This window comes from Cheilinus undulatus, linkage group 6 (genome assembly GCF_018320785.1).
Source record: "Cheilinus undulatus linkage group 6, ASM1832078v1, whole genome shotgun sequence".
NCBI classification, from domain to species: domain Eukaryota; kingdom Metazoa; phylum Chordata; class Actinopteri; order Labriformes; family Labridae; genus Cheilinus; species Cheilinus undulatus.
The window spans coordinates 38,134,213-38,146,601 of record NC_054870.1 but is presented as its reverse complement, the minus strand read 5'-3'; the positions used below and the strand labels follow the sequence as shown (position 1 = coordinate 38,146,601).

The 12,389-nt window shown below is 39.5% G+C and overlaps 1 protein-coding gene across 2 annotated transcripts in view; it reads left to right on the top strand.

Moving 5' to 3' along the window:
* Nucleotides 1–4,955: 4,955 nt before the first annotated feature.
* Nucleotides 4,956–12,389, top strand: part of march8 (membrane-associated ring finger (C3HC4) 8) — a 176,145-nt gene continuing 168,711 nt past the window's right edge. The window contains exons 1-2 of one of the 2 annotated variants that reach the window (XM_041789362.1): nucleotides 4,956–5,039; nucleotides 9,878–9,976. The gene's annotated coding sequence lies outside the window, so the exon portion shown is untranslated. The remainder of the gene's footprint in view (nucleotides 5,040–9,877; nucleotides 9,977–12,389) is intronic. The other variant, XM_041789363.1, reaches the window with a different exon arrangement.

Here is a 12,389-nt window from a genome sequence, read left to right as displayed (position 1 = left end):
CACACACTATCGTTCACCTGGAAAAAAGTTTCTTGGACTCAAGTGGTGCACAAATTTAGTTGTCTCTACAGCTGCAATTTTACTGCATATATGATCTGACAAGTTGAGATACAATACATGAAGATAAAATACCATGATACCATCTAATCAGATACGATACGATATGATACTGTGTGCTGCAATGAGCTATGGTTTTGTATTTTTATGGTCTTTTCCTGTACTGCACAACATGATTTGACTAATATGGTACAATTCTAAACAATAAAAACACTTTATTGTTTCCCTTGTAAAATGTTTTTATACTCAGGTGCTGTACACATTTACTTGCTGTCACAGTTGCATTAATACTATTACACAATACGATACAATTGCGTTTGACGTTAAGATACAACACGTTTATGTACCATACCAAATAATACAATATTAAAAGACATTAAGAGGCATAAAACTAAAACTAATAAACTTAAACAACATAATGATGAAATACCAAAGTGTACGATAGATATGTCAAGCTACGATGCTGTGCTGCAATGCATCATATTGCTTTGTTTTCTGCAATGTACTGTACAGTATAGTTGATCAATACAACACAATACTTACACACACCCAGTTCTCCCCCAGGAGAAATTTTCTTGAGTTCAAGTGCTGCAAACATTTAGTTATCGCCACAGTTTCATTAATCTTGGATAAAATATGTCACCAAATGATACGATGAACTTCAATACAATTTGGTATGAATTAAGATGATATGATAGACTGTTTATTCCACTTGAGGAAATTGCTCTTTGACCCAAGTATCATGTTTATCTGCCTCCACAGTTGCATCAACAGATAGAACAAATAGAAAGACTAACAATAGTCCACATGTGAATAGAGAAACAAACAAACAAAGACAACCACAAACAATATGAATACAAAAAACAAACACCAGTGTGCTTTATTGTCATTATACTGCAGTTCAACACAATAGAATGAAATAATAATAATAATAATAATAATAATAATAATAATAATAATACATAAATGAATAATACATAATAAATAAACGAATGAATGAATAATAAATAAATGAATACATAATAAACAATAGACAATAAATAAATAAATAAGAACACAATGGTTGTACAAAATAGTAAAGACAGCAGCAGCAACTATAGCTCCTCAAATGTCAGTATGTGCATATTGTTGGGTGGGTCAGATGGTTCAGGTGTTAGCTGTTTTTCAGTCTTGTCATTTCTGAGTGTGATGTCCTGTATCCCCTGCCACATGAGAATAGTTTGAAGAGGTGGTGACCAGAGTGACACTGGTGATATTTAAGGCTCCACTTGGACAGTGAACCTAGAAGATGTTCTTCATTGTCAGCAGCTGGGTCACAGTGATGTTCTCGACTGCTTATAACCCTTTCCTTTACCTTCTGGTCCTCGGGGTAGCTGCTAAACCATGCAGCTATGCAGTAAGGTAAAATGCTGTCCACAATGCACCTGCAGAGGGTTCTTTAAATACAGCCTTTGTTGTGCAAGAACCTGTTTGCAGATCACCCATAATGCACAAAACAGAAAATGAATAAGGGAACAAGAAAAGAAATCCACAGTATTGCACAATCCATACAGCCTTAAGAAACATGACTTGTAAGGAAAGTATCTGCAAAGATAATGATGCACGCTATGAAGCAGGATTAGTTCTTTTAAATCCCCTTCCATTAAGTATTTTAATATTAAAACAAAGCTAACTGCATTCTGTTCTAAATCTGTTATCTTTGTTTGACATGTTTGACATCTCTGGAGAGTTTACGCTGCCGATTTGAATGTGTTCATGGAGCCACAGGGAACACATAAGACTATAAAAGCCCTGCTAGTATGACAGGTTCATGTGCCAGGTAAGAGAGCAGAAAGAATACACACCAAGAAAAAAAAAAAATCTTTTACCTTTCCACCCCCCTTTACTTCTATTTCCATCTGCTGACAGGCCTGTTGACCTCCAGGGACAAACACCTCTTATTTACCTGTCTGACTGCTCTCTGTTTGTCGATCACCCAACACGCCTACTTTACTCTCTGTATCTTCTTCTGCTTCCTCCTACTTAAAAATCCTGTCTTGTTAACCTCGGGGGATCTGGCCAGGTTAACCCCTGCTCTTATGTGCCAGAATCCTCCCAGATAAACACACTGTTCAATTTGAATGTTTCTCTGCTTTTTGAGAGGGTTGTTCACATCAGAGAAAATCATTTTAATACCTGCTGGTGAATAACTATGTGTGCCAGCTTTTATAGTCTTATAAAGATCCACTATTTGGCTTTCTACAGCCTGTAAATGTGGTGAATTGGGTGTTTAAGTATAAATACAACAGCTTTGTTTCACTCTCCCACCTCTATTAAAAACACTAAATAGATGCATCCTAATCCTTCCACGCCGTGCCACAAGTCAGCCTGTATCTCTCTGACGCAGAAACACATGCATGACAATTTGGCAGACTTACTTCTGAGGTGCCCACTCTGTCCAGGCGGAGCACAGAGGCTCCGTTGTCCCACCCCAAGGATGGAGTGGCGGACTGTGAATCAGTAATAAGCCTAAACACAATGACAGGTTTCAGAGAGATAGAGCCGAGGCTTTGAGTCAACAGAGGATACATTCCCTCTTTTAATAAGTGAGCCTCTCCCTCTATGTACTGCTCTGTGAGTTATGGTGTGGAGTTACAGTGCATTATGTGATTCACTCAAGTCTGGCTAGTCAGCCTGAACACAGCCGACCATTCACATTCTGAAATAATGACTAATATGCCAGAATATATCAACACAGTCAGACTGGAGCTCTTGTCATTTCCTCTTCTGTATTTTCCATAAATCTGATGACAAAAATTCCATGGTAATGAAAATAAAAGTAATTCTTAGATCTATCACCTAATTGTCTTTACAGTTGATCTTTTTTAAACGTATTTATGGGATGTTTCATCTTTTTTTAAGATAGGCTGAAGACAGGAAGTATAGGGCACAACGAGAGCGTGAATTAATCCCTCACTATTAATGTGTTGAGGACTATAGTCTCTGTGTATAACCACTGAGTTAAACAGCACCCTGTTTCACATACTGTGGTATTTTACAGTTTCAAGCAGAGATTTAGATGAGAAGGTTCTCCGTAAATGGAAAAAAAGCTAGCCTAGCTGGGTCTGAACCAACACATTTAAAAACTAATGTGATAAACCAGCACACTTTTACAGTTTTAGTGGTATAATTCTTGGTTTTGTTTCCTAGGCCTGCTGTTTTCTTGGCTAGAACTTGAGGACCCTTTTTTGTAGTTTGTGCTACCACTTCAGAGCTAAGAGCTAGCTTTCTAATAACACCCATGTATACAAAGCACTGCAATGTTAGCCTTTGTACTAAATAAAGAGTACTACTGAGCAGGTCTTGCCACAGAAATGGCTGGTCCCCTGAAAAGCCTAGTGTATGGGCCCGATGTGGTTAGAGCAATATCAACACATGTGCTAGTGTCTATAACACTGTGCTGCCTCCTGGCTAACCTTTACCTGCTTTTGTTGATGAAAAGTATATTAACGCAGTTTTGTTTGGTTCAAATGTCCTGGAGACCAGCGGCCCCCAACCACTGGGCCATGGACAGATCCCAGTCTGTGGGTCATTTGGTGCTGGACCGCGCAGAAAGAATAAATAACTTATTTGATTTTCATTCTGATCAGAGTCCGAAATAAGTTTTATTTTGAAAAATGACCAGATTCTCTTCTGTTATGTCATCCATTGGTCCTTTTAGATCTCTTGACACGTCAAGAAACTTATCTCAGTCACATAATACCCAAAAACTAATCCCACAAACTAGCTAAAGTTAGAAAAAACAAATGTCATTGGAGAGCTTCATTGAAAAGTGGAAGAGGCTGGATGAGGAGACAGAAGTAGACAAACAGGTTCAGCTTAAAAGATAATGAAAATGAAACTTAAAAACAATGGCATGTCAAATCACAAACGCAATATTAGGGGGAAAGAAAATCACAATTGGATTTTTTACCTAAATCGTTCAGCCAGAGAAGCTACTCATTCCTTGAAGTAAACTTAAAATTAGATTCTCTTTACTTTCACTTGAGCAGATTTATAGACCAGTACTTTTATTTTTACCTAAGTTTTAATGTACTTTACTTGAGTACAATTTCTACTTTTCCATCCCTGACGCTAACATGGCTAAGTTAGCTACATAGGTAATGTGGCTACATAGTTAAGTCAGCTTTAGCAAATGTAGCATAAGCTACCATAGCTAACACAGCTTAATTAGCTTTAGCTATTTTATGTGCATAAAATATGTCTAATTGAGATTTGCAAAACTGTAAAAGCCGTAGTCTTCAGTTACATTACCTACGTAGCTTATGCAGCTTTGTTAGCTTTAGCCTTAGCTACGCTAGCTACGTTAGAGTGTTTTCGCTTTTTATCCTGCATGCAGAATGTTTAGTCAGCTTTATTCAACAAGGTTTTGCGTGTCTGGTTTTTAACTTGAAACTTTTGTTAGCCTAACCCTTACCTGACCTTAACCGGAAGTCTGACTGGTCTTATTTTGGAAGTTTTAGCCTGTACTTCTGTCCTGAAGGATGCAGTGTTTCATACTCACTGTAGTGGTCCAAAGGAGGGGGTGTCTGAGAGCTGAGTTCTGCAGCCAGACTGTCTTGTGGTTTAATTAGAGGGTTAAAAATCCTGACTGGTGCTTTAAGATGCAGAAATGCTCAGAAGACATGAATTGTAAATTTTTGATCATTTTCATTTACCTCATATACCAATATTATTTTTTAACCACAGAGACCATATTAATAATAGGCTACAATGCTCACAAATACTGCCGTTACAATGCTCTTCATCTTCACCTTCTTCAGCTTCCTCCTGCTCAACCCTCGCGCCCGCGTGCGCCGCCTGTCCTTTAAATTCATTATTTCTCTTCAGAATTTTTTCACTCCATCTTAACGCGGAAGTCAGTGACGCACCACTACACACAGCTGCTCAGCAGGGAGAGGTAAAATAAACAAAACTGTCGTCATTCGGTGCCAACCACAGCGGTGAGTGTCTTCTTTTTTTCTGTGTTAACTTGGATTCAGGAGCAACATTTTGCTCCAGTGCAGCTTTGCGTCCGTCCACACTGAGGCTCCTCTGTCTCTGCTGCGCCTCGCGCTTTATTAAAAACCAACCGGAGGCGGCTCGCGCTTGGTCGGTTGGCTAGAGATAGACGGACGACAGGACTGTGCTGGGATGTAAATGTGTGAGAATTTGCTTCTTTTAAATCACCGACATCGCCTGTTGTGTTTGAAGGTATGGAAATTGAGTTTATTGTCAGTGACTGCTGGTGCGCTCTGCAGCAGAAAATAGCAACGCGTTTGTGTCAGCTGAAATGTCTGCTATTTTTTAATTGAATTTATTGCTCCGGTTTGTCCATTCAGCATGTGTTTGTGACTCAGGTGGGAGACGTGGTGTTGAATGTGCCCGGGGAAGCCTTTTGTTAGTTTTGTTGAAGCTTTTGTAACGCTCAGTTTGAGGAACAGGACGGGACAGCAGGTTATGAGAATATGATTTATAGCATTCCTTCACGGCGATGGATCATGCGTTGTTTATTTTGCCAGCATCATCATCATTAACTTAAATTAGCCTTGATAATGGGTGGACACAGCGTGATATGCCAGCGGGTCTGTCCCTTCTGAGTTTCCGTACTGGATCAATATTGATTTGGATGTTAACGGTCAAATTTTCATGGTGGATTCCTCGTGCAAACTCAGCTGCTCTTTCTCTCCTAGGGCTCGTGCTACTGTAAAGTCACATTTACTGTAGGCTAAATGTCTGAGGCGCACTGTCCAGCCGGATATTATGAGCCATAATAGACCCAAGTGGAGCGCCCTGCTGTAGCTGCACTGCTCCCACAAGCTGCAAACTGCACAAAGAAACATGAATATATACTCTAGTTTTCCTTACTCATCGTGATAACAGCCAAAATGCTGCTTCGCCTTCATCATATCTCTTCAGGGTGCATCCCATTCAGCCCCCAGACACAATAATCAGTCAATAGTAAGAGTGGCTCTCATGTTACACCCTGTCATCTCATTGGCTGCAGGATCAGCTTTCCTCAGTTTGTGCTCCCATGAGCTCTGTTCCTGCTGTGTGCCATGACACCTGCTGTATAGCCTATGACATGCATGTTCATTGCATTTGCAGCTTCTTTTACTCCCCTGACATTTGCCTCTATTGAAATTCCATCACTGATGAATAAAAAAGTGAGGCACAGAAGAAGAAGAGATGTGAGCTAAAATGCATGCAAGGGAAATGATTTGCAAGGCAATGTGGTCTAGCACAAAAGCAGCATTTGCAAGGATCGGCTCAAAGATGAAGGAAAATATATTTTCCTGTCTGGTTTTCATCCTCAGTCCTCGTCTCTAGCCGTTCTCACGTATGCACCTCTGAAAATTTGTGGTAAATTTCACGTAGACCGCCTCTGAAATCTTCCTGAGTTGCCTGCTCACTCACACATCACTCACAGCAGGAGACTATCCCTGCTGGATTGAGGGGTGGTGGTTGGATGGGTGGGGAGGGGGGTGTCTCAGGAAGGAGGACATGACGTAAACAGATAGGCGCAGAAATGTCAGATAAGGAAACAGAGTCCCAGGCTATGATGATCTGCTTTTGCATGCTATATGCGGTTTGATGTATTCACGATATCAAAGGAAGGGCAGAGAGTGACCGGTGAACAGAAACCATAATGAAGCAGCTTTACTAAGCTGTTTAGACCACTGGTTCACTGTGCATTGAGGCTGCTGGCAATAGAAATGAATGGGGGTGAATCAGACACAAACTTTGAGGCCTGCAGTGCCTCTTTAACAGCTTTTCTCTCATAAACAGGCTTTTAAAGGGCATGGTGATAAACTATTACTTGACATGCCTGATAGAAAGTTTCATCAGACATTACATGGATGTATTCTACATTCATCTGGGAAACTGCCAATGCAAAAAAAAAAACCTCAGAAAGTGATTGGATAAACATTCTGTTGATCACATACATGACAGGCCAATCAGAGCAACAAAATCAGGTAGTCGGGCATGTGCAGCTGCAGTAGAAACCTGAGCTCTACAGGATGGTACAGCCATAAGATATGAATGCAAGGTTTCTCAGTGAAATGGAGTAATGGCAGTTCAGCCAAGCCAAGAAAAGCTTTTGATGCGGCTCTTAGCTCTAGTTTTAATAAAGAAATGTAGTCCAGATCTGAGTAAACTCCCCCTATAGTACAACTACATCTGTGCTACTAGCCACGGCAGTAGCCATTGTATATTCCTGCAAACCCCTACCCCTGCAAACTCATGCAAGAAGAGCAAAAACATCTTTTCTGTCATGAAAAGCTTTCAGTGTTATTTTTTTGCTCTTTATTCCATATAGAAATGTGGTCCAGTTCTGATTAAACTGCCTCTTAACTACATCTGAGCAATCACTGCCTGATGACAGCCATTGCTATCAGCTTCCAGTAAATCTAAACCCCATTTGCCTGATGAAAGACTGGCAAATCCATCTGCTTTGCATGGTTAGATAAACTATAAAGCAAAAAATCTTATGGGCACTGGTTAGATTATGCTTCGACAGATATCTGTTCAACATGAGTCTGGTTCTTTTTGGTGTTCCTGCCTGATGAAAGGAGTTTTTTTCCTTGCCACTAACTTTGCTAAATGTTGCCTGGTGCTGTGCTTCTGGTGAATAAATGTTGGGTATTTGTAAATAATACAGCAAAGAGTACAATCTAGACCTGGCCTCTCTGCACAGTGTCTGGTATATAATTGGTTATGAATTAGGGCTATACGGATCGATTAACTAAATGTAAGATACGTTCCAAAAAGGGAACTGTGATATGCTCCAGTTTCAAGATCTGCCTCCTTTAGTGAACAATGGGAACTGGCTTCTGTTTATGGGCGTTTCTCCCTTTTTTGTGTGTGTGTTTATGATTTGTATGCATTTGCCTTTATTGTATAGGGCAGCTGAAGAGAGACAGGAAATACAGTGCTTAACAAATTTATTAGACCCCCCTTACCCTAACCAAAGTAAGGTTTATGCCACAGCTGCCCTAAATTAACAGCATTGGTAATTCCCAAAATCATTTTTTATGTTTCTGCAATGGTTAATACACCAATATATAGATGCTCTCTAACCGAAATGATATTTTTAATGCTAAAATGTAATTACTATTGTTATCCATGAATTTTTAAATTTACTGATTGACAAAAAAGCTGAAAAAATAGTAGAGCACATTAATATTTCTTGATTAATATGTCAAATTAAAGTAATTTACTTGCATTCCTGAACAGACAAAAGGGTTTTAGTGGTTGAATGTTATGCTTGATGAATTTCTGACTTCTCAGAGACGCCCAGTGAGCCGGCTCAAATTTGAGTGAACTCAGTTTGAAATTCCTCATTCCTGTTCAAAATGGTAAAACGTGGAGAGCTCACCGAAAATGAAAGAGTTCGCATTAAAGCACTTCATGATGCTGGATGGTCTTTGAGACAAGTATGACAGGTGGTCTAATAAATTTGTTAAGCACTGTATTAGGAGAGAAAGTGGGGAAACGTGCTAGGATCAGGGTTCAACCCTGTGTGTCAAAGTCTGCGTCCTCTGTATGTGGGTGCATGGCTGCTCCACCAACTGAGCTAAACCAGCATCCCCTTTTTTGAAAATATAAAGAAGGCAAAATGATACCAGATGATGGACCATTAAGGACCTGAAAGAGTGCCTCTTATGAGTGAGCTGAGCCAAATAACCCAGATCACTAAAAAGATGCCATTCCCATCACTCTGAGCAAGGCTGGAAAGACAGAAAAAAGGCCATGCTTTTGTTTACTGGAGGAGTACAGCAGATGGAGCAGTCTCTGATGTGTGCCAGGATGCATTGTGTCTATGCAGCCAATCCAATATGGATGAAGTTATCTCAGACCACCTCTGTATGCAGCCTGAACGATTGGATTTTCAGCATTTCTGCTTGTTCCTTCTGACTTTATTAGCAAAGCCAAGCAGGCCTACATGCTCAGCATTGCCCAAAGATCCCAGCCTCCTCCTCCTCCCAGATTCAGAGCTGCTGTCAAATGTTTCCAGGCAGTTGTGTACTGAAATTGTTTGACTCTGTATCATATGAGAGTGGTTCTCCACTGTGACTGGTGTATCTTCTAAAGCAGTGGTTCCCACCCTATTTCCATATGCCCCCCCTACTTGTATCTAAGAAAAGCTAAGCCCCCCTAGGACCCACTTGGGAAAAAAACATATATTTTAATTGTTTTCACAGACAAAATCCCAATATTATAGGCCTACATGCACTTGTCCTTGACAAAAGATCTATGTATAAACTATCCATTATTATTATGGTGTTTTTGGGCCACCCTAGAAAATAAAATAAAAGAGATCTTTTAATTTTCAAAAAAAAAAAAGGAAATTCTCAAGTTTAAAAGGTCATAAATTTGCAAGAATAAAACTTTTTTTTTTTTTTTTACTTTGAAAGTTGTAGATATACTGTACATGAACCAAAACTTTGAATTTTTGGGACAATAGAGTGGAAATGTCAAAAACTTAAACAATGTTTTCAGTTTGGTTTCTTGTAAGTTTTTGACTTTGCACTAATGTAGATTTATGAACTTTAAATTTTTGGGTTTTTAGTATCACAGTTTTGGGCTTTTTTAACTCAGAAAGTTCACATTTTTCTTGTTAATTTCTTCCTTTTCAAACTCTGAAATTTTGGGACTGTTTTCTTGAAATGTTGGAATGTTTTGACTTTTTTGCTAAAAAAAATTAATGGATTTTATTCTTTTGGTTTGCCCTGCACTGTTGTACATAATGTTTCTAATCATGATTTCAAAAATATACATGCACATCTTATTCTGACAGTGTCAGAGCAGACGGGGGGTCCCGCTCCCTCCCCTGAGATCCTTGCCCCCACGCCCCAAGGGGTCCCCAGACCCCAGGTTGGGAACCACTGTCCTAAAGGTGAGCTTGAACTGATGTCCTATTTGTTGTTAGTCCAAGGTAGTTAAAGCCTGAATTTTGACTAAAGAATGCAGAAATTACACTCTAGATATTAAATTCTAGTGAGCTTGACACTCATAATGCAGGAAAATGCCTTTAGATTTTCCAGTGCCCCTCTAGGAAACACCTTGTTCATTTGCATGGTTGAATGGAGGAATCGGTCAAACATCTGGGTTTGAAATGAGCAACATTTTAGATCATTTATGCACCAACTCTCTTAATAAATAGTCTTATCATTTGAATACTATAAGCCTTGATTATTGTATAACACCTTATCAAATAATGCTGCTTGTTAAAATAGAGTGACTTGTAAAAATGTTTGTGGCTGGTAGATTGTTGAATCCACTAGCCACAGTGGCGGGTAGACACAAAAGTTAAATTCCAATCCTGGCATACATTAAGGTATGTCCACATAAAGCATTAGGATTTCCCACCTGGTGTCTGAATACCAAAATCAGATGTAAATCCCTGTCAATGCATTGTCTAAATTGTTCCCCTGCATGTGCATGGATATTAGGCTGCTCATAGATAAAAACATCATCATTCTGCTTGCTTGCAGGAAATGTTCCTGCAGAAAATTTACCTGGGGACTAGCAGGAAAAAAAAAAAACACGTAAAACCAGGCAAATTTTGCTGTTTTCGATCATGCATGTGACATTTGCTCAGGTGATTTGTGGATGTTGAAAAACGGCATTCCAATAGAATCAGCAATATCAAGATAAAGAGAATAAGCACACAGCTATTGCATTGTGTCAGATATGTGTTTGTGGAATTGAAGGCCAGTGTGCCAAAGTTTTAGCAGCTGATAAGTCTTTGGTGTCCCATTTTTTTTCTCACTTTCTGCCCTGCCTATTTTGACATCTACTTTGCAGCAGATTTTCTAAATCTTCCTGCAAAACATTCTTGTGTACTCTTCAGCTTGTTGTACTCTGCTTTCTTTGGCCGTGTGCATGCCTGCTTTGGTATTTAAGTTTTTTTCAGTGGGAGGTCGAACTCTTCACTCGTCTCCATTCCAAGGTAACAAGTCTTGGCGTCGTGTCAAAAGCAGCTTCTTGTAATACCTCCTCTGCTGGGATGCAGACTTCAGTGTGGTGTTCAGCTATTGTCAGGCAAAGAACCAGCTGCGTGTGTGTATGTGTGTGTGTGTGTGTGTGTTACATCACTGCAGCCTTTGGTTATGTCTTTGCCACAGTGTTTTGAAATAGTGAGGTCTTGTTGCGATAAGGAGCCTCATTGTCCCGTTGGTATCTGTGGAGCGTGCATGCATAAACTTGCAGATAACACAATGCTTATTCTCTCTCTGTTGTGCTGCTGTGTAACTAATCCCGCCTCGTCACATGGGATTACCGCATATAGATTGGCTTCTTCTGCACACAAACGCTGTTTAAGTTTCTGGCACTGTGGAGTGTTTGAACAATGGCGATGGACGGTGGCCTTTTTGTGGGCGAGCAGTCAGAGCTTTAATCTGGCTTTAAGCGGAACAAAGGGAAAACTTGACTGTGAAATAAATGTGATTTGGGACACTTTTGATCTACAGAAGCAGGAGAACATAAAAAGCTAAAACGAGAAGTTAGATTTTTATTCATGAGCTGCTTTCAGCCTGTCAAAGTTTTCCTGTTGAGTGCACAGATATTTTATATTATTAGCTGAATTACAGCAGTGATATCAAATGTTCAGGGTGGGATCACAGCAGACTGTCACAATCAGAAACCAAATCAGGCGACTTTAACACTTAGCTGTCTATTTTCTCTCCCGCTTAAGAGCAGATGAAACGGCTGCTATATTGAGGTGTCTTTCCTTCAACACTTTGACAAAAGCTGCACTTGCACTTGCACGAGCTTGTCATTTTCATATGTGACACATAATAGGGGCAGTAACTGTCAGAGGTTCAGTAATACATAATTACTGCAGTTCTTTAGTCATGCTAGGATTTTGTTTTTCCAATTTTAGACAATCATTATACACTGACATTTAGGGGTGTGAATCGCTCCTTTCCAAGACGATTTGACTTGAATCTCGATTGACAGACGACAATTCGATTCACTGATGGTTCATTAAAATACAGAACGATTCGGTCCAATTCGATCCAGTACAATCTGAATAAAGAATCAGAACAACTTTTTGCTTTAACAAAAATTAGCAAAAACAAGATAATTTCAGAACAATATAAGTTTATTTGATCTTACTTATAAAACAGACTAAATGCCATGTGCTAACATTCTGAAATTATGTTTAAGAAAGTTTTCATCACTCACATATTGACTACTGCATAACTAGCTGTCACTTACAGGAGCATCATCTCTGAAACCTCTTGAATCCCTGTATAAAAGAGCATTAAAAATACTAGACAGGAAACCATTCTCATACCACCATT